Genomic DNA, 23,087 nt, shown 5'->3' with positions numbered 1-23,087 from the left:
CTTACTGTATTGCTGAATCAGCACGTGTGGCTCTCTTCCCATGTGTCATTGCACAGTTATCTGCAGCTGCCATTTGAAAAGAACAACTGGTAAAGATGTCTTTCCTTTATGCTGCAGGGAGGTGGAAGCAATGGTAGAATAGGATGGTGGCTTAGATCATCTTGGCTTTTCTGGAAAGCCAACAGTTTTGTACCTGAGTTCTGCCAAAAAACTAACTACTTTCTCTCTAATTAATATTCTCTCTGGCTATTTTTTTATAGCCACATATTTGTAGGTTACAATAAGAGTAATTATCAATTAATTATTAAGTATTAGTTCAGATGTTAACCTAGTTCTGTGAACTATTTGCATAGTAAATGAAAATTTCATTTGTTTAACTATGCAAACAGAAACTGTTTCATTGGTACAGATATTCATTAAAAGATCATGAATAAAAGAAAGGCTGCAAATTGAATTTTGAATATTATACATGTTCAAATGGGGACAACTAGGTTAATCTTTCTCTTATTGATTTTGTTTAGGGGTAGAGTTGATTCGCTGAACCGTGATCTGAATTGAAATGGCTTTAACTTATTAACCTTCCCCTTCAGTTTTCTTTATGTGGGCCCCTCTTATATTGCCACAGGGCAGCTGGCAATATAGTTGCTCTTTAAAATTAAATCCTTCCCAGGTGACAAGGGAGACTTAGGTTAGAATCTTATTTCAATGATGTTTTTGTCAATGACTTTGGGATATAACATCTCCCAATAATTTCAAATTTGTTCTTTGGAAATAAAATTTCTCATGTTTTAATCTTGATATTAGCTTATGTAGGCCTCCATAATATATTTTTATTTTTCAAGTGACAAAATGGGATTTTAAATCCATCCTTGTTGGCTGTGACGTCATTTGGATTTGAGTAGAAGACCACCTTTCTTCTGATGTTCTAAGTAGCACCTGGGAATGGATTTGCAGGAAGAAAATCCCCAATAGGGAACTTTTTGAAGAGTTGTTGCATTTGATCTGTATGCTCTCTGTGTTTTGATACACTGAGCAAGGAATGTTGATGAGACATGAGGCAGAACAGCTTGTTCCTCCACAGCTATTTTGACTTTGTAATGCTGGCAGTAGTAAAATTAAAAAAAAAAAAAAAGTTTAGCGTGTTAACTAAGCAAACACTTGGGGCTTGGAAGACTAGGGAACAGCTCGGCTATTCTTGGCATCACAAGCCCTATTGCTTAGGAACTTTAAATTCCAGCTCATGAATGCATAGTACTTGAAATTCTACATCTCTCTAGTTGTCTTTTGACTCCAGGGGTGTTCATAAGAACAAATCCTGTTGCTAATATGGCAAAATTCAAGTTCAAATTTGTTCAATAATCAAATTTCAGTATAAGAAATATGAATTAAAAGAAAAGATAACTTGAAGAATCCATAATGTGAAATGAAAATCAAATATTGAGGTTACTTGAGATTTATAAAGATGGATTATCCTAAAGGAAAGGAAAATATCAATGATGGGCAATGATCATACTAGAGACACAGCTCAGCATTTAGAAGAATGTGGATTATAAACTTGGGCTTTGTGAGTTGTCATTACTGTTATTTGCATAATTGTCCATATGAACCAAGGCTTTTAGAGGCATGGCAAGTTTCCATTAGCCTCTCTGATGCTCCTGCCATCTGCCGCAAAAAGGCAGCCATAGCATCTTTTGCCTGGGTCCCCAAACCAGAGGTACAAGCAACCAACCTGAACCTGAGCTTGGCTGAGCCTAATTGAACTCAGCTAATCTACTGCTGACCTGGAGGCCTATGTGGGAGAAATAAATGTTTTTGTTCGAATCTGTTGAGACTTGGTGGTTGTTTGCAATGCTGGCGGTTGTTATTAAGTCTTCTTTATTAATGACCCCCAATCATATGCTGCTGGATTCTGAGAAACAGTCCATATCTGACACAGATCTTATGCCCTGCCTTAGATTTCCACGGCAGTCTGGTTTTCCAGACCATGCTTTCAATACCGGGGCTATCCAGCCACTGTCTGTGGTTAGCACAGTGCAACTAAGCTGACCATCTATAACTACAAGTTCCTGGCTCCCACCTTCATTTTTAGACTCGAATGAAGTTCCATGGTACTGGGTGTAGAATCTGGCACCTTCCGTAGCCAGCAGAAGAGGTGGATGCTACAACCCTGAAGTGTGGAGGTGTTAATCCCCATGGAACAAATTTAGACTAATGGGAAACCAAAGATGAGAGGGAGAAAGCAAATAAATCCCTCCCCTCCTTCCTCCTTCCTCCTTCCCCTGGACTACTCCAACTACAAAGCTCATCTGAAGAAATCCTACATGGCCAGCCAGATGCTCCAGCTGCATGATCTGTTGTGTCTCCTTACAGCTCATTTGGATACAGTGATGCACATGGTAACAAGTCACTTTGTACAGCTTCCCATCCTTCCTTGCCTCACTCACTTTTCTCCTCACTTTCACTGCCATGGCTTTGTACATCCCAAAGAAAGCTTCAGCACTTAATCCTTGATTTAGTCTTCTTTCTAGAGCCTCCAAGGTAAAATGTAGACTTCAACCATCATGGCAAGGTGAAGGTGACGAAAATGATTATGATGATATTAGCCAATACCTACTGATGGTTGCTTACTATGTGTCAGGCATTATGCTAAATGTTTTGAATTCATTGTTTCATTAAATATTTATGACAACTCATAAACCAGATATTTTTATATCCTCATTTTATACAGGAAGAAATCAAGGCTTAAACATGTTTAATAATTTGGTCAAGATCACACAACAAATAAGTGAAGTCAGGATATAAACCCCAATCTCTCTGATTATATAGCTATGAACAACAAATAAGTGGCAGAATAAGTCATGGGGCAAAATTGCAATGTCATGTGTACTGTATTACGCCCTGGAGTATGTAGAACAGTGTATTGTACGTAGTGTGAATTCAGTATCTAATTCATTGATCTTATAATTTATTAAGTTTCTTTTTCCTAATAATATTATGGTAAATTTAGGGTTATTCTAAATAGAGTTTATGGATTGTGGATCATTAAAAATTAGACTAAAGGAGCCATATTTAATAATAAAACAAATTCTGAATCAGAAAACTCTTTAGAAGTTGGAAGACCTAGAGAGACACCATAAAATATTATCTTTATTTGTTATTTGAAAATAGCCTATTTATTTGAACCTGATGGATTTAAGAAAAGGGATATTTATTATAGCAGGAATACTCTGGTTTTTGTTTTTTGATCATCCTTATTGCTTTCTGGAGGCAGCTCATTGTAGTAGAAAAATAATGGAATAAAAATAAGTGCCTTTGATTTTGGGAAAATCAATCTAGACTTAGGCTTTAGATGTGCCACCAGTGAAGTGCAAAATTGGTTGAAGAATATTTCCAGACTGACACCTGTGATTTCTCTTGTAGTTATTGGGGAACCTATATACAGATAATACCTGAAGAGAGAGTTGCAGCCACCCTTTTGATGGTATGTCATATTTTTTCCCTCCTGCAAGACTTCTCACTATCCCTCTATTTCTCAGTTTGACAGACCCTACTTATAGTTTTTAGATTCAGTACAAATATATTTTTTAGTGAATGTTCCCTGATTCTTTTAGACAGTTTCCTACTCTTTACTCCTATGGTACCTTCACGTATCTATACTATAATTTTTACCCCCACCATTATGTGATTATTTGTATATGTGTCTATCTCTCACTAAGCCGTGAGCATTTATGATTACTATTACTTTAATTAGAGATGTTGTAGGTGTATAGAAAAATCATCTAAAAAATGCAATGTTCCCACATCAACTATTGTTGATACTTTGCATTAGTGTGGTACCTTTGTTACAATTGATGAAAGAATATTAAAACATTACTGTCAATTATAGTCCATAGTTTACATTAGGTGTATATTTTCCCATATACCACTCTATTCTTAATGCCTCATAATATATCATACATTTCTTATATTCATGAAAGAACATTCTTAAATTTGTACAATTAATCACAGTTCATTACCCACAACAGGGTTCGTTATGTTATACAGTTCCAGGTTTTATCTTCTAACTTTCCTTCTAGTAACATACATGACCCCAAATTTCCCCTTTCACTCATATTCGCAAACATGATTCAGCACTCTTAATTACACTCAAAATAATATGCTACGTCACCACTATTCATTTCCAAACATTTACAATCAACCTAAATAGAAATTCAGCTTCCAATTCTCTACCCCATTCTATAGCCTGCTAACTGATATTTTAGATTCCAACTCTATGAATTTGATTATAATAAGTTCCTATCAGTGAGATCATATAATAGTTGTCCTTCTGTGTGTAGCTTATTTCACTCAACTTAATGTCCTTAAGGTTCACCCATGTTGTCACATGCATCAGGACTTGACTCCTTCTTACTGTGGAATAATATTCCATTGTAGGTATACACTATATTTTGTTGATCCATTTATCAGTTGATGGGCACTTGGGTTGCTTATCATATCAGCATCTACATCGCCATGACCAATTTTAGAACAGTTTCATTACTTCAGAAAAGAAAAATAAAAAATAAAACCCAAATCCTCCCATATCCCTTATCCCCCCATTATTGGCCCATAGTGTTGGTGTGGTACATTTGCTACTGTTGATGAAAGAATATTAAAATATTACTTAGTCCATAGTTTGCAATAGGTACATTTTCCCCATATATGCCGCTATTATTAACTCCTTGCAATGCTGTTGTACATTTGTTCTTGTTCATTAAAGGACTTCTAAAATATTTATCCAGTTAATCACATTGCCCACCACAAGATTCACTGTGTTATACATTTCCATGCTTAAATCTCCAAATTTCCTTCTGGTTACATACATGACTCTAAACTTCCCCTTTCCATCACATTCACGCACCATTCAGCACTGCTTATTATTTTCTCAATAAAGTGCTACTGTTACCTCTGTCCATTTCCAAACATTTAAAGTCAACCTTGTTAAACACTCTGCACATAGTAAGAAACTGTCCCCATCCTTTGGCCTCATTCTATATCCTGGTAACCAGGAACAAGGACTAGCAGATACCAGCCATGTGCCTTCCCATGTGACACACATCAGCCTTTCTTGAGTCAAGGTATCTTTCTCTGGATGCCTTAGTTTTGTCAGTTTTATGGGTTTAGAACTGTAATCTTGTAACTTATAAATTCCCTTTTTAAAAGCCATTTCATTTCTGATAGATTGCATTCTGGCAGCATTTAGCAAACCAAGACTCCTGTATTCTATATTTTATGTCTATGAGTTTGCATATTATAATTACTTCATATCAGCAAAATCATACAATATTTGCCCTTTTGTGTCTCTCTTATTTCACTCAATACAGTGTCCTCACGTTTCATCCATGTTGTTGTGTGCTTCAGGACTTCTTTCCTTCTTAGTGCTGGATAATACTTGATCATTTGTAAATACCGCATTTTGTTTATCCATATCTGTTGATGGATACTTGGGTTATTTCCATCTTTTGGCAATTGTGAATAATACTGCTATGAATATCGGTGTGCAAATGTCTGCATTCCTGCCTTACAATTATCTATGTATATCCTGAATACCGGTATTGCCAGGTCATAAGGCAACTCTATATTTAGCTTCCAGAGAAACTGCCAAATCATCCTCCACAGTAGCTGTACTATTTTATATTCCCATCAGCAGTGAATAAGTGTTTCAATTTCTCCACATCCTATTCAAGTCCCCTTACCCTTCCAAATAAATTTGATGATTGACTTTCCCAATTCTACAAAGTAAGCTATTGGAATTTTGATTGGTAATGCATTGAATCTGTAGATCACTTTTGGTAGGCTTAGCATCTTAATTACATTGCACACCTGAAGCACACAACAACATGGATGGGAGTTGATTTCTTTCAGTAGTCTAAGGCCTTGTGTTTGCAGGATGGTTATACAGCAGGGAGCAGGATACAGGGTGGGACACTCAGTGCAGTGATTTGTTTCAGGGCAGGTATAGGCGCAGGTTGGGGATGTTACACTGATGCTTGTGAACATAGGTGCCCATTGGCCAGGGAGGATATAGTTGTGCTGGTGCACCAGTCTGAGGGACGTAGCCCTGGTGTGCACTGGTCTAAGGCACAAGGCCCTTTGTATGCATGTGTAGAGCTGTGGCAGCAGGTCCGTGTTATGCCTTCATGGATTGGGGGCAGATGTGACCTGGTTGCATAGGTCAGCACTGTCCCAGAGCTGGGAAGTGTGGCTGAGGGCTGGGCTCATGCACAGTTCTAGGACTGCTGTAAACTGAGGTTCCCAGAGCTGCATGACATGATTGGGGGCCCATGGGCATGTGTGGCTCTAGGAGTGCCACAGACTGATGCTCAGAGCTCAGGGGGTGGGGCAGGGTGAAGCTGTGTGACACTATGGGCAGGGGGCTGGGTTAGACTGAGTATGGGGGTTAGTGCCTGCAACCTTTATGTGCTGGTAACAGCCAGCAGGGAACAGGGAATGGGAGGTAGTGCTCAACAGGGGTGCAGGATAGGTGGGTTGGGTTGCACTTGGGGTGGGGGTGTAGGGCAGGTGTCTGCACTGGGGACTGGTGGGGTGGGGGCACCTGGAGCACTGGGAATGGGAGTGGGTGACAGAGATCAGGTACATGAGGTATGGGATGAGTCCCTGGTTATGGGACTGCGTTGGTGAAGGTATTGTGCCGAAGGAACCCGGCCTGGCTTACTTTCTAGTCCCCAGCTCCCGTCCTTGCACTCCCACAGGCTCTATGCCTCCACAGTAGGCTCCAGCTTTCTGCCTCTCAATTCCTCAGCCTCTTCAACTAATACTGCCCTATTTGGTGCAGAAGACTCACCCGAGTCAGCCACACTCCTGAATTGCTGCCTCAGTAACCCTTCTGTCCCGTCTCTAACTTTTCCATGGAGCAAGGCTAATCTCGAGCTACTCTATTTGGCCATCCCCCTGGAACTTGAGTTTTGATTATCATTTTATTCTCAGCAAAATGTCCAGCATATAGTAGGCACTAAATGAGTAGTTGATGAACTAGTAAATGAGATTTGAAAGCGAATGTTGAATATGATTTTATAAATTTGATATTTCATTTTTTTTGTTGTTTTTCATAAGTTTAATAATTGAACAATGACTCTGAAGTAGGAATCCATAGAACTTATGGATCTGCAGATGTATTCAGGTTTGATAAACATTGAGTTAGAAGGTGGGTAAAATATCAGAGTTTATGTATTTGTTTATGAGAAAATCTGAATAGAAAGCTCTCATTCTCACAGGAAAGCCTCAATTGAGAAGGAAATCTGGGCTGCAGGTCCCTGTCCTGCTTTGCAGAGACAGTGGCCATGCCTGGTAGGTCAAGATGCCTATCTTTACAGTGCTGATGGTAACATCAAGGCACAGAGCAAAAACAGAACCCTTAGATTTTTACAGAACCCCAGAAAAGGGCCCAAGAGCATATGCATTTACTGTCCCAAAGTTTAGTGTCAGTGTGAAGTGTAGGGCAAAAGTGGTCAGAAGCCATGAGGAGTACGTCTGTTTTTATTTATATAATATGTATGTGTGTGTACACAGATGTATCTGTGGAGGACTCTTATCTCTAGTCCTTTGGGATTGTGTCAATGAAAATCTTTGAATTAACACAAGTAACTAGCATTTATTGAATGCTTTCTTTGTGTCAGTCACTGCTCCCCATTCTAAAAGTAATCCATTTAGTTCTTATAGTAACCTATAAGGCTGCTACTTTTTATTCTCATTTTACAGAAGAGGAAACTGAAACCCTGACTTAGTTTTCCAGAGCTGCTTCTATAACAAATAATACAGACTTGGTTGACTTAAATAACAAGAACTTATTTTCTCACGGTTTTGGAGGACAGAAGTCCCAAATCGAGGTGTTGACAGGTGCTGCTCTTTGTGGAAGTCTGTAGCATTCTGGTCGTGGTTTACTGGTCATCGTTAACTCAATCTCTGTCTCCATTACGTGGCTAGCTCTCTCCCTGTTGGTCTGCTCCTGTGTTCTACTTTTAAATAAAGCCAATTTTTTTCTCCGCTTGTAAGGATCCCAATCATATTGGATTAACACCGATCCTGATTCAGTTTGGCCTCGTCTTAACTAATAGGACCTTTAAAGATCCTATTTTCAAATGAGTTCACGTCTGTGGAACCAGGGGTTAGGACTAGAACACGTCTTTGTGGGGATCTGATTAAATCAGTAACAAACAAAAGTTAAGGAAGTTTTTTATGTTTCATAGCTAGCAGGTGATAAAACAGAGCTTGGAACCCATTTAGTCAAGATCTAGAGCTTATGCTCATCATAACTCTATTATGCCTCCATAGAGGGCATCTTAGGGCTTTCATTTTTGTTTCTGTTATTATTATAATTTTGTACTGGTTGGTGGACACTGGTAGTGAATTTGTTTTTGTTGGACTTTACAGCCTTCCTTCCTTACTAAGCTTAATCTACTGCCTTTATTCTGTGTCTCTATTGTCACTAAGCTTAACCAGAGCTTCTCTTGTTTTTGAAGTGAAAGCTGAATCAACAAAACATTTGCTACAGTGCTACTGCTATAACCACCGTACTTTATAACTACCACTATTTTTTTTCTGAATTTGATGCTAGAGCCATTTGAACTAAGATATTTGAAGGTATCAGTGAAGGTTCTGGTGTAACAGTGGTGATTGCAGCTCCAAAGATGGTAGCCACTATGAGTGTGGCTGAGTCCACAAATGAGAATGATTTAATGATGCTAGAGGAAACTCTGGGATTTCTTTTCTTTATTTTCAGAAACTGTCTATTGAACCCAGAGACTAGTTGCTAGAAATACACTGGGGAACAACACAGAAACAGCTGAAGCCCTCCTGTACCTTCCAGCATAGGGGGAAAAATATCAACAGCTCATAACTAACAATAGCAAATACTTGTATAGAACTACATGCCAGATATCTTCCTAGGTGCTTTTCATGCATTATCTAACACATTCCATCTAACAATCCTAAGAGGTGGATATTTTGATCTCTAGTTTGCAGATGAAGAAACTGAGGCATAGAAAATAAAGAAACTTTCTCAAGATCTCATAACTAGTGAAAGCACTGATATTTCAACCCAGGAATACTGACCCCAGAATCTAGTGTCTAAATACTCTCCTAGTCTACTAAAAGTGATGGTAAGAGCTACAGAGACAAGGAGAGGGTAAAGGGAGATTGACTCTAGTCTGGAGGGTCTGGAAAGACTTGCCCGATAAAGTGATGAGGAAGGATGAGAAGAGTCAGCCAGGCGAAGTTGTATATGTGATAGGATGGAGTAGGGTGGGGTGTCAGAGGAGCTGCAGGAGCATCCCAGCTAAGGGCAGAAGCTTATTTGTGGGGTTTATTGTAAGATAATCTCTGTAAATATCTTCAAAGCAAATGACAATGTGATTCTTTTAATTAAAATCCACAGCATGTACAAATTTCCAGTCCTATTTTATAGCAAAATTCAAGTTGATGTTTGGTTTGTAAATGGCTTTAAGCTAGTTTTTAAGCACATATCGTTGGTGTTTTCAGGTTTGTAGGCATTGAAGAGTAAGAAGAAGAGGCTTGGGAGTCCTCGAAAGCTAAATTCATATGCCTGCATTTTCAGTCATAGTCAGTTCTCAATGATTTTGTATTGTGTTTTCTGTTTTAAGAATTAATATAAAGTGCATAAAATATAAAAATTACCTCAAATCAGTGGAAATATCGACAGATTGGAAGACTTTCATTGCTTGTTCCCTCCACCTGAACTGGGCTCCATCTCTGAGCCTCAGTAAGGAAGGTCTAGTTGACTATAAGCAAAGGCAAGGGAAACAAGGAGGGCTATGGATTTAAGCACTACAAAGACAGGGCTTCAAAGGCAGAGGAATTAAGACAGGGAAGGAAGAATACAGCAGCATCTGGGACTACTTCTTTGCCCAATGTGGGCCTGTTCTAACATTACTTAAAGGATAGTGTGTTAGTTAGATTCAGTTGTCAACTTGGCCAGGTGAGCGTGCCTAGTTTTGTTACTGTGGACATGAGCCAATGGTATGTGAACCTCATCTGTTGCTGATTTACATCTGCAGTCGGCTAGGAGGTATGCCTGCTGCAGTGATGACATTTGGTTTAATTGGCTGGTGCTTAAATGAGAGAGTGCAACATAGCAGCTTGGCATTCCTCATCTCAGCACTCGCAGCTCAGCCCAGGCCTTTGGAGATGCAGAAAGAAGTCACCCCGGGGAAAGTTGTTGGAACCCAGGGGCCTGGAGAGAAGACCAGCAGAGACCATCCTGTGCCTTCCACGTAAGAAAGAACCTCAGTGGAAGGTTAGCTGCCTTTCCTCTGAAGAACTAACAAAATAAATCTCCTTTTATTAAAAGCCAATCCATCTCTGTTGTGTTGCATTCTGGCAGCTAGCAAACTAGAACAGATAGATTAACTAAAAACCAAATAAAAATTAGATTATTTATTAGCAACCTTTTAGCAGTTTTTTATCAAGTGACAATGTAGATTTAGTGTTCCTAATGAGTTACACTAGGGGTATTTTTATACTTTTGGGCATCTGTGGAGTGGTAAATGTGTTCCTAAATATTAGATACAATTACAAGAGTTATGTTTATATATATATATATATATATATATATATATATATATGTACATTGTTCAGTCAAGTTTTGTTTTAATCAGAGTTTGGGATTATTTGTAACTTGCATCTCTTTCCACCTTGATCTTAGGTAATTGAGAACTGATTGTTTTAGGTGTCTGGATTTAAATGGATATACAGAATCTCTTTGGACCTTGGTATCCTAATTCATAATAATAAAAATGAGACCGATACCCTTATCACTCAGGATATCTGTAAGGATGAAATGAGATAATATGCAACAAAGTGACTCATAGGAGATCTGACGTAGAAAGGGTGCCTGTGATGGTTACTTGAGTCACCCCGGCTAGGTTATGGCATCAGTTCTTTAGTTAAGCAAGCAATGGTCTGATTGTTACTGCTAGGGTAGTTTGTAGAGGTTCACATCTGCAGATGATTACTTCTATAATCAAAGGAGATTGCCATCAGCCACATGGGAATCTCCTCATCCAGTCATTTGCTGGTCTTAAAAGCCAGAACTGAGGATTTCAGGAATCAGAAAGAATTTCTGCCTCAACTTCAGTTAGCCAACTTCTGGGAAATGTAGCCTTAATTTCAGTATCATCTTTATCAGTTTCCAGTTTGTGGCTTGCCCTTTAGGTTCAAATTAACTGGACTTCAGAGATTCTAACTTATAGCCTGCTTACAGAATTCAGACTTACCAATCCCACATTGTGCGAGCCAACGCCATATAATAAATCTTTTCTCCCTATTTTTTCTGTGGGTTGTGTTTCTCTGGAGAACGCTGACTAATACAACATCCACATCATTTTATTCTCCTTCCCTTTCTTCCTCCTCCCTCTCTCCCTCCCTTCCCTCCTGCCTGCCTCCCTTCCTGGCAGTAGAACAAAAGTAGGAGATCAGGTCTCAGGCTTGTTCCTCTGAGGCTGGTAAACCTGACTTATTTCTGCTCCTTAATTTTATCACCGATAAAGTGAAACAATTTATTAAAGCGGTCCTTAGGGGCCCTGCAAGTTATCAAATTCTGTAATTCCATTTTCTTTGATTCCTGAATTATGCATGAAAATGTTTGTTTCTGGTCATAAAGTTGTTTCAGTTTTTGTTTCAAAAGAAGTCTACGGGGCTCAGACTTTCCGAGGCTACTAGGTGGAATCCTATGGCCAGAGTCTGATGAAACTTACTTCCTGCAACTTTGGATCCTCCATCCAGTTCGTTCTCTTCCCATGGAATGCGCCCAGAAGCTTGCAGCCTTGTTCCTGGTTACACGCTCCAGTGCTGTTTCCACCTAACGTTCCTAGAGGCTCTTGTGGAGCCTTTTCCTGGTTTCTCGCTACACTAGAAGAGAAAAGGTGAAGATTTTGAGTGATAAAAACCACCAGTAGAGAGCAACTACTAGGTGAACAGAAACAGTGCAGAACAGCTCCCGGGGCCACGGCAGGGAATGGACACACAGCGTACCCCAGTCTGGACTGGCTAGACTGACTGCGAGACTCTGCTGCGGTGAGATCCCCGAGCGGCATGCGCTTCCCCAAGCCGCGGCGGCCGGCACCCCTCTTTTGCGGGCGGCTTCCTGGACCGGCTACGAGTCTCGGATCAGAGGGCTACCCAAGCCGCGGTGACCGGCAACCGGCGCCCCTCCCCCGCGGGCGGCTTCCTGGTCCAGTGGCGAGTTCCCCGGGCCGCGGCGGCCGGCGACCGGCACCTCTCCAGGGAGAGGAGAGAATTTCCAACAGTGGCAGGGACTGGGTCCAACCAAACACCAATAGGGGCATTAATAAAGGAGCCACAGGGTCCTCTCAAGCCGCGGCAGCTGGCGCCCCCACCACACGCGGCCCCCTGGACCAACTGAGAGAATTGGATCGGAAATCCCCAGGCTGCGGAGAACGGTGACCAGGGGGGATCCCTTCCAAACACGTGAGACAAACGTGTGCCACGAGTGCCACGAGCACCTACTGGGCAGGATAAGAAAAACAGAACCCAGAGATTTCACAGAGAAATCTTCCAACCTGTTGGGTCCAACACCCAGGGAAATCTGACTAAATGCCCAGACGCCAGCAGAAGATAACGGTCCACGCTCAGAAGATTGAAAATATGGCCCAGTCAAAGGAACAAACCAATAGTTCAAATGAGATACAGGAGCTGAGACAACTAATGCTGAATATACGAACAGAAATGGAAAACCTCTTCAAAAAGGAAATTGAGAAATTGAGGGAGGACATGAAGAAGACATGGGCTGAACAAAAAGAAGAAATAGAAAAACTGAAAAAACAAATCACAGAACTTATGGAAGTGAAGGATAAAGTAGAAGTCTATGATCCTAGCTCTCTACTCCCATAAAATTTGGAAAAGGACTTCCACAAATGCAGTTTCATTAAATTTGTAGGCTCTCAGTTGAGTTAGCAGAGTTTAGATAGCTGAATGAATGAGCTTCTAATAGCCCAATGAAGCTTGAGTAGGTAGCTACAGCCTTGGGAAGAAGAGCCTGAAACAATATTTAGGAGGTAGGACTATGACCTGAACTTTAGAACTAGTTCTCTTGGAGGATTTAGATCATTATTTTGCATTTCATTGGGAAAATGAATAACTATGTGTAATAGGCTAAATAATGGTCCCCCTCCTCTCCCAAAGATGTCCATGTCTTTATCTCTGGAACCTATGAACGTATTAACTTACATGGCAAAAAGAATTTTTCAGATAAGATTAAATTAAGCATCTTGAGATCAGGAGATTATTCCGGACCATCCAAGTGGGCCCAATGCAATTACAAAGATCTTCATAAGAGGGAGACATGTAAATCAGAGACAGAAAATGGTGATGTAATTGATGATGGCAGGAGAGAGAGAGAGAGAGAAAGACATTGTAAAATGCTATACTGCTGGCTTTAAGGATGAAGGAAGGGGCCATGAGCCAAAGGAGGTAGGCAGCCTTTGGAAGATAGAAAAGGCAAGAGAGCCGTTTTCCCCTAGACCCCCAGAACAGCACAGTCCTGCTGACGCCTTTATTTTTAGCCGAGTGAGACCCATTTCAGAGTTTTGAACTATAGAACTTTAAGATAATAAGTTTGTATTGTTTTAAACCCTAACATTTACAGTAATTTGTTACAGTAACATTAAGAAACTAATGCACCATAGCTACCAAAGTAAAAACTCTGCATTTTGAGACATTTATTCTTTCCTCAAATAAATCTGGTAGGACAAGTTTAAGGATGGAAAAATAATTTTATCTAGTTCTGCTGGTAGTTGGACAAACTTGACAACTGGAGGTGATCTGGGTTTTTCAGTGCTTAAAAGGAAGAAAACTTTGAAATTTCCAGTCACTGGGCAGAAACTAGGCAGGTCACAACAGACAGCTTCATTCAAGGGAGTAGCTGATTTACTGAGAGGGGAATAGGCTAGAAATGGCCTATTTACTCTTGGGAATCCTCATAAGCTACTCAATTTCATCTTCCTGCTCCAGGAATATGGCCAATATTGCCCAGAAAGGCCATTAGGGATTGAATGAGATAGTATTTTGGCACATGAAATATTTGCTGTTCTGCTGGATATTTCCCATATCTCCTTTTCCCCAGCCTTTTCTATAAAGATCAATTTGATTTCTTTCTTTCAGTGAAGCTAGGTGGCTGTTAGGTAGAACAAAATAGGAAAAGTCCATGGATATAATAAATACTGTCAATGGAGAGATGTTGTGTGCTCTCATAGAGCTTTTCCTTTCTAAGTTTTAGTCCAATTTTTGCTACAAGTTAAGAGAGACCCTGCTATAGGTAGGTTTCCTTGGAGTTGACTTTGAGCTAGAGATTTTCATTCAGAAAATTTATTGGAGATTCTTTGAGGAATAACACCTTTGTGGGAGGCAGGTTTGGGCAGATGGAGAAGTAAACTGTGAAACAGTTGACCGTAGGTCTTAGCCAATCCCACATGGAAGTTAGAATCTTAGAAAGCCCTTCAGAGGTGTTTCAGATTAAGACGAGGGAACTGGGCCTTTGTATTCCCATATCAATGCATGTGGAACTCCTCCAAGGGGATGTGCTTAATGTGGGGCTCAACAGCTTCCTTCTGCTAAGGGTAATTCCCCAGGATGATCCACCTGTGAAGCACAGGCAGCCAGCACATCCTGGCAGCTGGAAATGTATGACTCAGCCCTGAAGTGGGGAGCTGGGCACTATAACCAGAACATTCTTATGGAACAGCAAGTGAGTGTAGCGAAAGAGAAAGCAGAGAACAGCAATCAGCACCAAATAATGTGCTCAACTAGACTCAGCAAAGGGAATTTATAGGTTCCATGACACTGGCTTAGTAAAAGTTATTTGCTTACTTATATAATTCTACTTTCCAGTAGTGATCCTTTTTATTGTTTTAAAATACCCAGGATGGCATAGGATAGGTGAAATCAAAACTAAGCTTTATTTTTAATCTCAAATTTCAACTTGCTTGAAAACATTTGCATTTGAATGTTTTCATATCTGCCTTTCTTTGCTTACCCTGATGGAAATAGTATTAAGCAAAAGAATTGTGCAAAGTTGGGCAGCAGAAAGGAAAATAAGCATAATTAAAGGATTTGGATTCTATTTTGCATATGTTTGTAAAACTTCTACTAGGTCCAGACCAGATATACATCTTCATCAACTGTTTTTTTTTTTAGGGGAATGACATTCCACAGACTAAATAATCTCCTTATCCAGCAAAAGTGGCCTGTGTAGTTGGACTGATGGTATATTTTACAAGGCAGTGATTTCCTTTTGCAAGTTCTTCATCCCTGTAAATTATTCTGAATTTGTTGCTGTTGATGAAAAATATATTTTCCTCTAATTCAGGAAATATTGTGAGAAATACTGTATATAGAGTCCTACTTCAACACATAAAGTTGCCATTTTTATTCAGCCATTGTCACCCCAGTTGATAGCTTTTCCTTTTTTTCCGTCTCACATATTTTACAAATAATTGGCTCCACCCCACTGTATCTTTATTATTAATTCATTTAACTTCTGCTACAAGGAGATCAAGCCATTATTCCTTTTTGAACGTTCACTTTCCTGCAAGCTCAGAAATATCTGACAGTATCAGCTACCCCTATGGAGCCTGTGTAAACATGAGTTTATGGGCTGCTGTGCAGGCACCTTTGGTGATTTACTTTCTGGTTATTGGGATTTATTTATTTTTTGATGGACTGGTAAATTATAAGGCCATGGACCTTGCCAGGTTTTCAGGTATCAACTCAAAAAGCTTTCTGGAAAAACTGTATTGGCACTGCAACACAGAGAATGACCAATGATGCATCATATTTTTTTAATAGATATAATGTTTTAATAAATGTTCTCCTCCTAAAGCAATGGGTTTTAAAATAGGCTTTTGCCTTGAGCCATGTAGCTACCCAGCTGTGAGTTTTATAAGGCAACAATCTCCACATCATTAGATGTTATGACTAATATTCCAGCAACTGAAATAATAGCTATTTACATGCACATAAAAAGTTAAAATGACAGGTAAGGTATACTTGCACTCAGAAAAGTCTGCTTGTAAAAGTGATGCCACAGGTTCCTCATTCATTTTTCTTTTTCTTACTTTAATGACATGTTGAAAACCAAAAGGTAGCTTAGAAAACCTGTCGCAGACGCTGATATGTGGAACCTCTCCAACCTTGAAAGCAGGTAGGATTGTCTTGTATCTCCAATTCGACTGCCCATTAAAGTTATCAATCATCCTGAAGATTTCTTTGGCTCATGTGCTTATTGTTTGTTCCTGCCTTTGCAGGTGACTATATTGCTTTCATGTCAATTTACTGCTTTTACTTCTTTATTGGTTTCTATATGAAATCCACTCACATCAAACATTCAGCGAGTTTTTGTGGATTCATTAAAAATTTGGAAGACTATAGCAAGTCGTTTTGTATACTTTACAATCCTCTGCCATTCCTCTGGGCCCGCCTGCTTCCTCACCCCTCCATCTTCCCCTTATATTTGTAAATACAGGTGTATTTCTCTCCTTGTCTAATTCAGAGCACACACTGGCCCCTTGAGGTCCTATTTTCTGTTCTAAGTACTTACTGACGTATTTCTTCCTCAAGTGCCTGGCGCCAATTTTAAGTGTAAGATTCTTTTCCACATTTCATCACATGAATGAAGACTTGTTTTCTATTCTTACCATGCATTTTGCTCACAGGTATTCACCAATATGGACATGAAATGGAAATTTGTTTTCCTTTTCTGGGCAGGGCTTAACTGCAAGAATGAAGGGAAGAAGGGAAGAAGAAAAGGAGAAGGTATGAAGTGAATTGCTTCATGGTATGTTGCAGGAAAACAGACTCAAGAATAAGAGAAATTTTTAACAAATGTTCACTTTATTACTTAAACAGCACAAAATGTCAAAAAGAGCCGGTAGTGGCTGGTCTTCTCCGGAGGCCAACAGCTTGTGTCAGTGGATGGCAATTTTGCACACCCTACTTTAAGTCAGAAAGTAGAGAAAAATTTGTGCTGTCTGAGAGCTTGGTATTTACATATCACATGGCAAAGTCCCCTGCCACTGAGTGTTCCTGTCCTGATAAGCAACTACGGTTGTTTGTTTCTGGGTTTAAGGTAAGTTCAGGCCTTTTCATTAGGCCTAACATCTCCCTTAGTTGAGGAATGGAAACAGGTAGAAGCATTGCACACAATAGAAAAGGTGTAGGTGTAGGCAAGGGCTGAGAGATGACTGATGAGCATGTGTCTGTGACTTCCCCATCAAAACCCTTGGCCTCTCAACCAGGCCTAGCCTACTCTTCTGCATTAGCTTCCACAACTTAAGGCCACTTCCTACCTCAGACACGAAAGTAGAGATGGGTTGGGCTTACCAGCCCGTGGCTCTCAACAATATTGACAGTAAAGGTTTGGGAATCACCAGTAGCAGCAGCACATCAGGAGAGCTTCACCTATGCACACTATTATTTCCCTAGGGTGATCGGGATTGTCTGAAAATGGTTGCATCCATACTCTCCTACTCCCAGGAGACAGCTAAAAATCTCCACAGAGAAGCTGTTAGTACACTTTGCTAACAAAGTGTACTTTGTGAGTGGGATGGCTGTTGGATTTTAGTCGCCTCCTGTTCTACCTCCCCTGAGGTATTTCCAATGTATAGTAGAAAGTATTAGCAATAGCACATATGCCTTCTTGTTGGGCTAGGAGGAAGTCAGGAAGTCTAAGGCAATGCAATTATCAAAAACTACTTTGGCTAGGAAGTCTAATGATTTCTGCCTGAAAGCTTCATGCTGTGAACTCAGCAATGTCAGCCAAAGTGACTGTCAGATGGCGTACCAGGTGTTCATTGTCCTTACTCCCAGTCTGGGCAATAATGCTCTGCTGAAAGAGACAAATCCAGAATCATGGATGACTCACCTCTGCCCTAGGAAAGTCACATTTTTCTCTAGATAATAAATTAAAGGAAGCATTCCAGTGAGAAATGTCACATTAGCTATGAAATTTCACGGGATCAGTCAAAATCTGAAAGTAGTGTCCCATCCCTATCCAACAACCTGTGCAGGGAGTGGCCCAACTGGTGTGCGGTGCTCGGGCTTGCCTGGCCCGCCCGCACTGGGGTCTCGTCCTCGGAATGAGGTTCGGCTGGAGAGCGGCGTCAGCCGAGACCGGGGGCTCGAAGGTCTGGAGGGTGCGCGAGCACAATAAACCGAGACTAAGGAATAGTTTCAGCAGTTTATTACATTGGTGGCTCGTGGGACCTAGCCGGCTGGCAAGGCTTACAGACTAGGCTCCTTAGATGAGGAAGCACATGGAATATAAAGGGTTGGTGAGGGGGAGTTAATGGAGGCGGAGAAACTTTGATGGACGGCTGGTATGGTGTCGTGTAGGATGTGGATTGCTTAGGGGGTGTGTTAAACAAAAGTGAAGTAATGTAAGTATTATAATGGGCGGAGAGATGAGGAGTCTGCCTGGTCCAATGAAGAGGGGGTGAAAGGTTAGTGTGATATATGCTCAGGAGTTGCTAGGCAGAGGACTAGATTGGCAGGGCTTGCAGGATCGAGAGATGTTTGGACCTGTCAGGGCATACTAAGACAGATATAAGAAGACAGCTATGGATATAAGTGGCACATGTGCACACAATAAAAAAGGGAGGTGAGTAGAGTGAGGGCTGGGAGATGGCTATTAAGTATGTCTGCAACTTCCCCAGCAAAGGGAGAGAGGATGAATAGCATTAAGAAGAGGCTCAGGATGGCAACCTGCTTTAGAGGAAATACTGGTGATTCAGTTTCCTCTCTATAGTGCTACATGAGAATTTCCAGTCATGAGAAGAGACTTGCCCCTATTTCAACCTAACTAGATCAACCCTAGAAACATACAGTCCAAACTCATCTATGTTTTGACCTGTAGGTCTCTATCATCCTTTACTATTTTGATTCTTTTGGAAATGTTGAATTTCTTTTCTTCTCTCCAGTTTCTTATCACTTCTCCTAAGTCATTCTTTCTATTGGGAGAATAAATAGAACATACTTGGGTCAATATTTGCCAGGTTTTCTCTCTTATTTTTTAAAATTGAAACAACCTATTCTTAGGAGAGAGGCATTTTATTCTTTGATTTTCCATGTTGTAAGCAAGATCTGTTTCTGCAGAGAGTAGAGCGCCATGGTTTTGGGTTGCCATATTTAATTTGTGTGGGGTCAGGGTACTGAGAGGGTCAATTTTTACATTTCGGTCTAACTGGTACTCAGATCGGTGTTGCTCAGAATAAAGCTGATGATTTTATTTCCACATCCCTGATTCCTTTTACTTTTTCTCAATAATTTGAAGTCTTGTGGAGGTAATGATGGGTGATACTTTGGTCCTCTTAAACCCTGTTAGTATCCATCAGGTATATATCTTCCATGTGTAAGGTGAAGATAATGATGTTCCTTTATTTTAAAGATTTATTTATTTTTATACAACTTATATAAGCATGCCAGTAAAAAAGCAAAAGAATGATAAACTTATAAAATAAATACTATACCCAGAAAAGGAAAAAAGTAACAGATTAATTACTTAGCTACATTTTTTTTAAAAACGGAAAAATTACTTTTATCTACATTTTGGTCTGTTGTGGGAAAGCATTGCAGTTTCTGTAATCAAGTCTTACTTTCTGCATATTTGTCAACAGCTTCATCAAAGTTGATTTTTGCATATTTGAGTTCATTAGTGTTGCTTTATTTTTATGTCTTTAAAGGGCTTTTATCTGGTTATTACATGTAACTATCCATGAACCCATAACCATGAACCAAGCTAGAGATGGCTTATTCTTAATTTCTAGGAGGGACTGTAGGTCATGCCCCATATCTAACAGAAAGATAGAAATAGAGCAATGTTTAAATAAAAAATATAGAAATATGAACTACAAATTCATTATTTTTCTAAAGTCTCAGATGACTCCTTGGCATGTCTCCAGCCTTTATAGTTTTGGGGGTAACAGTAATGATTTGCTCATTTCTGTGTTCCTAGCTAAGTCAATGGTGCTTGATAGCTAGCAGGCTCTTAAAGAAGAGTTTAATGTTTCATGAGCTCTAAAGCCTGCTGCTCAAAACTTTTAAAGGTCTAAATCACCTGGTATGCTTTAAAAATATAGATACCTGACATGGTAGTTTTGAAACTGTACGTTCCTCCAAAACGTATTCTTAAATCTAATCAATTTCTGTGAGTGTAAACTATTGCAAGTAGGACCTTTTGATGAGGTTACTTCAGTTAAGGTCTGACCTACCTCTTTCAGGTTGAGTCTTAATCCTATTACTGGAGTCTTTTATATATGAAATGAATACACTGAGAAAGAGAGAAAGCCACAGGAGCAAGAAGCTGGAAGTAACAAAACCTGGAAGAGAAGGGAGAGAATAGCAGATACACTTGCCTTGCCGTAATGGCAGAGGCACCAAGGATCACCAGCAGCCAATCTTTGGGAAGAAAGCATCACCTTGATGATGCCTTGATTTGGACATTTTTCTCAACCTCGAAACTGTAAGCTAGTAAATTTCTGTTCTTACTCATTTCATGGTAGTTGCTTGGAGCAGCCTAGGAAACACCTGACCTTTGAGATCCTTGTGGATTTGGGGAAGATTCAAGAGTCTACAGTAGTAATAAACACTGTTCTAGTTTGCTAGCTGCCAGAATGCAACACACCAGAGATGGATTGGCTTTTAATAAAAGGGGATTTATTTTGTTGGTTCTTCAGAGGAAAGGCAGCTAACTTTCCACTGAGGTTCTTTCTTATGTGGAAGGCACAAGATGGTCTCTGCTGGTCTTCTCTCCAGGCCCCTGGGTTCAGACAACTTTCCCCGGGGTGACTTCTTTCTGCATCTCCAAAGGCCTGGGCTGAGCTGCTGGTACTGAGATGAGGAATGCCGAGCTGCTTAGCTGTGCTGCGTTGCTATCTCTCATTTAAGCACCAGCCAATTAAGTCAAACGTCACTCATTGCAGCAGACACGCCTCCTAACCGACTGCAGATGTAATAAGCAACAGATGAGGTTCACGTACCATTGGCTTATGTCCACAGCAACGAGACTAGATATGCTCACCTGGCCAAGTTGACAATTGAATCTAACTAACACAAACACCCTAAGTGATTCTAATGCCATAGGGCCTTGGATGACTTAGTCTGCATTTCATTCCAGCCTTCTGATCCATGATATGGTCCTTGCCTGTAGGATTAACCACGGGAGAGGTAAAGGGAGTAAATGGGATAACAATTGCTTAAACATCAATGGATTCTCCATTATCATTTTTCAAAGAACTTGACTATCACTTACATCATTATTCTATAGTTGGCAGTTAAGAACTTGATAGAATCATGTTAATGAAAGAAGTCATGTTGTGTTGCAGTTAAATTGAGGGAAATAAGAGTGAGTTTTTTACAGCATTTCTCATTAACCTATTCCAGTGTGAGTATGTTATGTTTTAAGAGTTTCCCTGGATTTCTCTTCATGCAAGTTAAATATATATTTTTTTTATGTAGTCCTCAGTTTAAATGTAAATAGTTCTTTTCATGAATTTCCTTTAGTGTTTCATTACCATCATCCAGATTGTAATTTTGGTAATTCTTTTAACTTTAATTTTTTTTTCTATATGAAGGACAAATTTGTGGAAGTTTTTCGTATTTGATAATTGTGCTCTCTAGAAAAATGGAACACTTTTAGATAATCTACTTAATATCGTCATAGTAGACATTTATTTTATAATCTTTAGGTAGAGTATATTTATAAGTGTGTCTTTCCCTAGACAATTCAAACCAAATTTTGCTCTCAGGTTGCAATTCAAAGTAATAAACTTAAAATCCAAAATAGTTAGATCAACTATTGGTATAATTAGTTCAAACCACAATTAACTATGATTTCAGACTTTCCTCTTTAGGTTAAAATACATCTAAACAAAATATTCAAATGGCACATAATCATGATTGGCTCATGATTATGCCAAAGGTGATTTATTTCCTAACTCTAATTTAGCTTTAGTTATATAATCTACAAGACTGTACTTGATTTAAGGGAACTGTATTTTAGTTTAAAAACCAAGTTTTAAAAACTATTATTTAGACTTAATTGTATTCTCTTTTACCATTTCTGTTCAATTTTCTAAGTATTTAAAAGATGCAGCTATGTTTCCATCTCTAGATAATGTGGCATAAGTATCAGTAATTATCTCCAACTTCATCAAAGGTTTTATTTACTTTAAACTGTAATTCCAGAGGTTTGCAGAATAACGTTGTCTTCTAGGGTCCTTGTAAAGTGAGTGAAGCTTACTGAACCATCCTCTATCTTATTCTGCATTCTCATTTTAAAATGTACCTACCCCTGATCCCTTTAAATAGTTCAGCTGCCCCCTTCCACCTCCCTCTGCCTTCCATGATATGTGCAAATTCCTTGAGGGACTGAGATCGAGTATCTTCTATCCCTTCTCCTCTTTGTAGTCTTGTGCATAAGAGGTGAGCAATAACTTAGAGTGAATTCTTCCTCTCTTAATTTGGTAAGGAAGCATTTGCCACTGAGGCTGTTCCAGGTCTTTGTTAGACCGGAAGGAAATGTGGACTATCTCCAAATCCCTATGCTAGTATGCTGAAACCATTTTATATCAGCTGCACAAAAGTTTTATACTCACTTTATTTAATTGTAACAGTATCTATCATTGCACAGATCCTTCGCTCCCCAGTCATTTAAAACTACTAGGGCATTTTACAAAGAAAGGAAGAAAAAAGCAGAAACTTTTAAAATTAATTCTCTATGGTTTTATAAATATTAATGAAACATCATGACACTGTTGCTTGGTGAGAGACAAGAAAGTGGGCCACAGGGTACCAAGAAATTGCAGTTTCCTTTTTGTCAGCATATAACCCTCATTTGAGTGAATCTGGTTGCTTCAAAAATGAAGAGAGGTATGTTTTTGTGATTTGGTTTCCTCTCCCATTTTATTTGAAGGAATCCCAGGATTCACAGTAGAAACATCTTGACATATGCTTTCTCTTTCACTGTTTTGATACTGAAAAGGAATCCTGCATTTCCCTAG

General features: G+C 39.6%; 1 long non-coding RNA gene across 7 annotated transcripts in view; it reads left to right on the top strand.

Moving 5' to 3' along the window:
* LOC143668332 (uncharacterized) overlaps window positions 1–23,087 on the top strand; it is an 83,079-nt gene that overhangs the window by 42,553 nt on the left and 17,439 nt on the right. For 3 of the 7 annotated variants that reach the window (XR_013168395.1, XR_013168393.1, XR_013168397.1), the window contains exons 6-9: window positions 3,421–3,481; window positions 15,229–15,297; window positions 16,175–16,234; window positions 16,746–16,845. This is a non-coding gene — a long non-coding RNA (uncharacterized LOC143668332). The remainder of the gene's footprint in view (window positions 1–3,420; window positions 3,482–15,228; window positions 15,298–16,174; window positions 16,235–16,745; window positions 16,846–23,087) is intronic. The other 4 variants (XR_013168394.1, XR_013168398.1, XR_013168396.1 and 1 more) reach the window with 4 other exon arrangements.

The sequence above is a fragment of the Tamandua tetradactyla genome, chromosome 24 (genome assembly GCF_023851605.1).
Source record: "Tamandua tetradactyla isolate mTamTet1 chromosome 24, mTamTet1.pri, whole genome shotgun sequence".
In the NCBI taxonomy this organism is placed as follows: domain Eukaryota; kingdom Metazoa; phylum Chordata; class Mammalia; order Pilosa; family Myrmecophagidae; genus Tamandua; species Tamandua tetradactyla.
The sequence above is the reverse complement of the archived record's forward strand: the minus strand, read 5'-3'. Positions and strand labels throughout refer to the sequence as shown.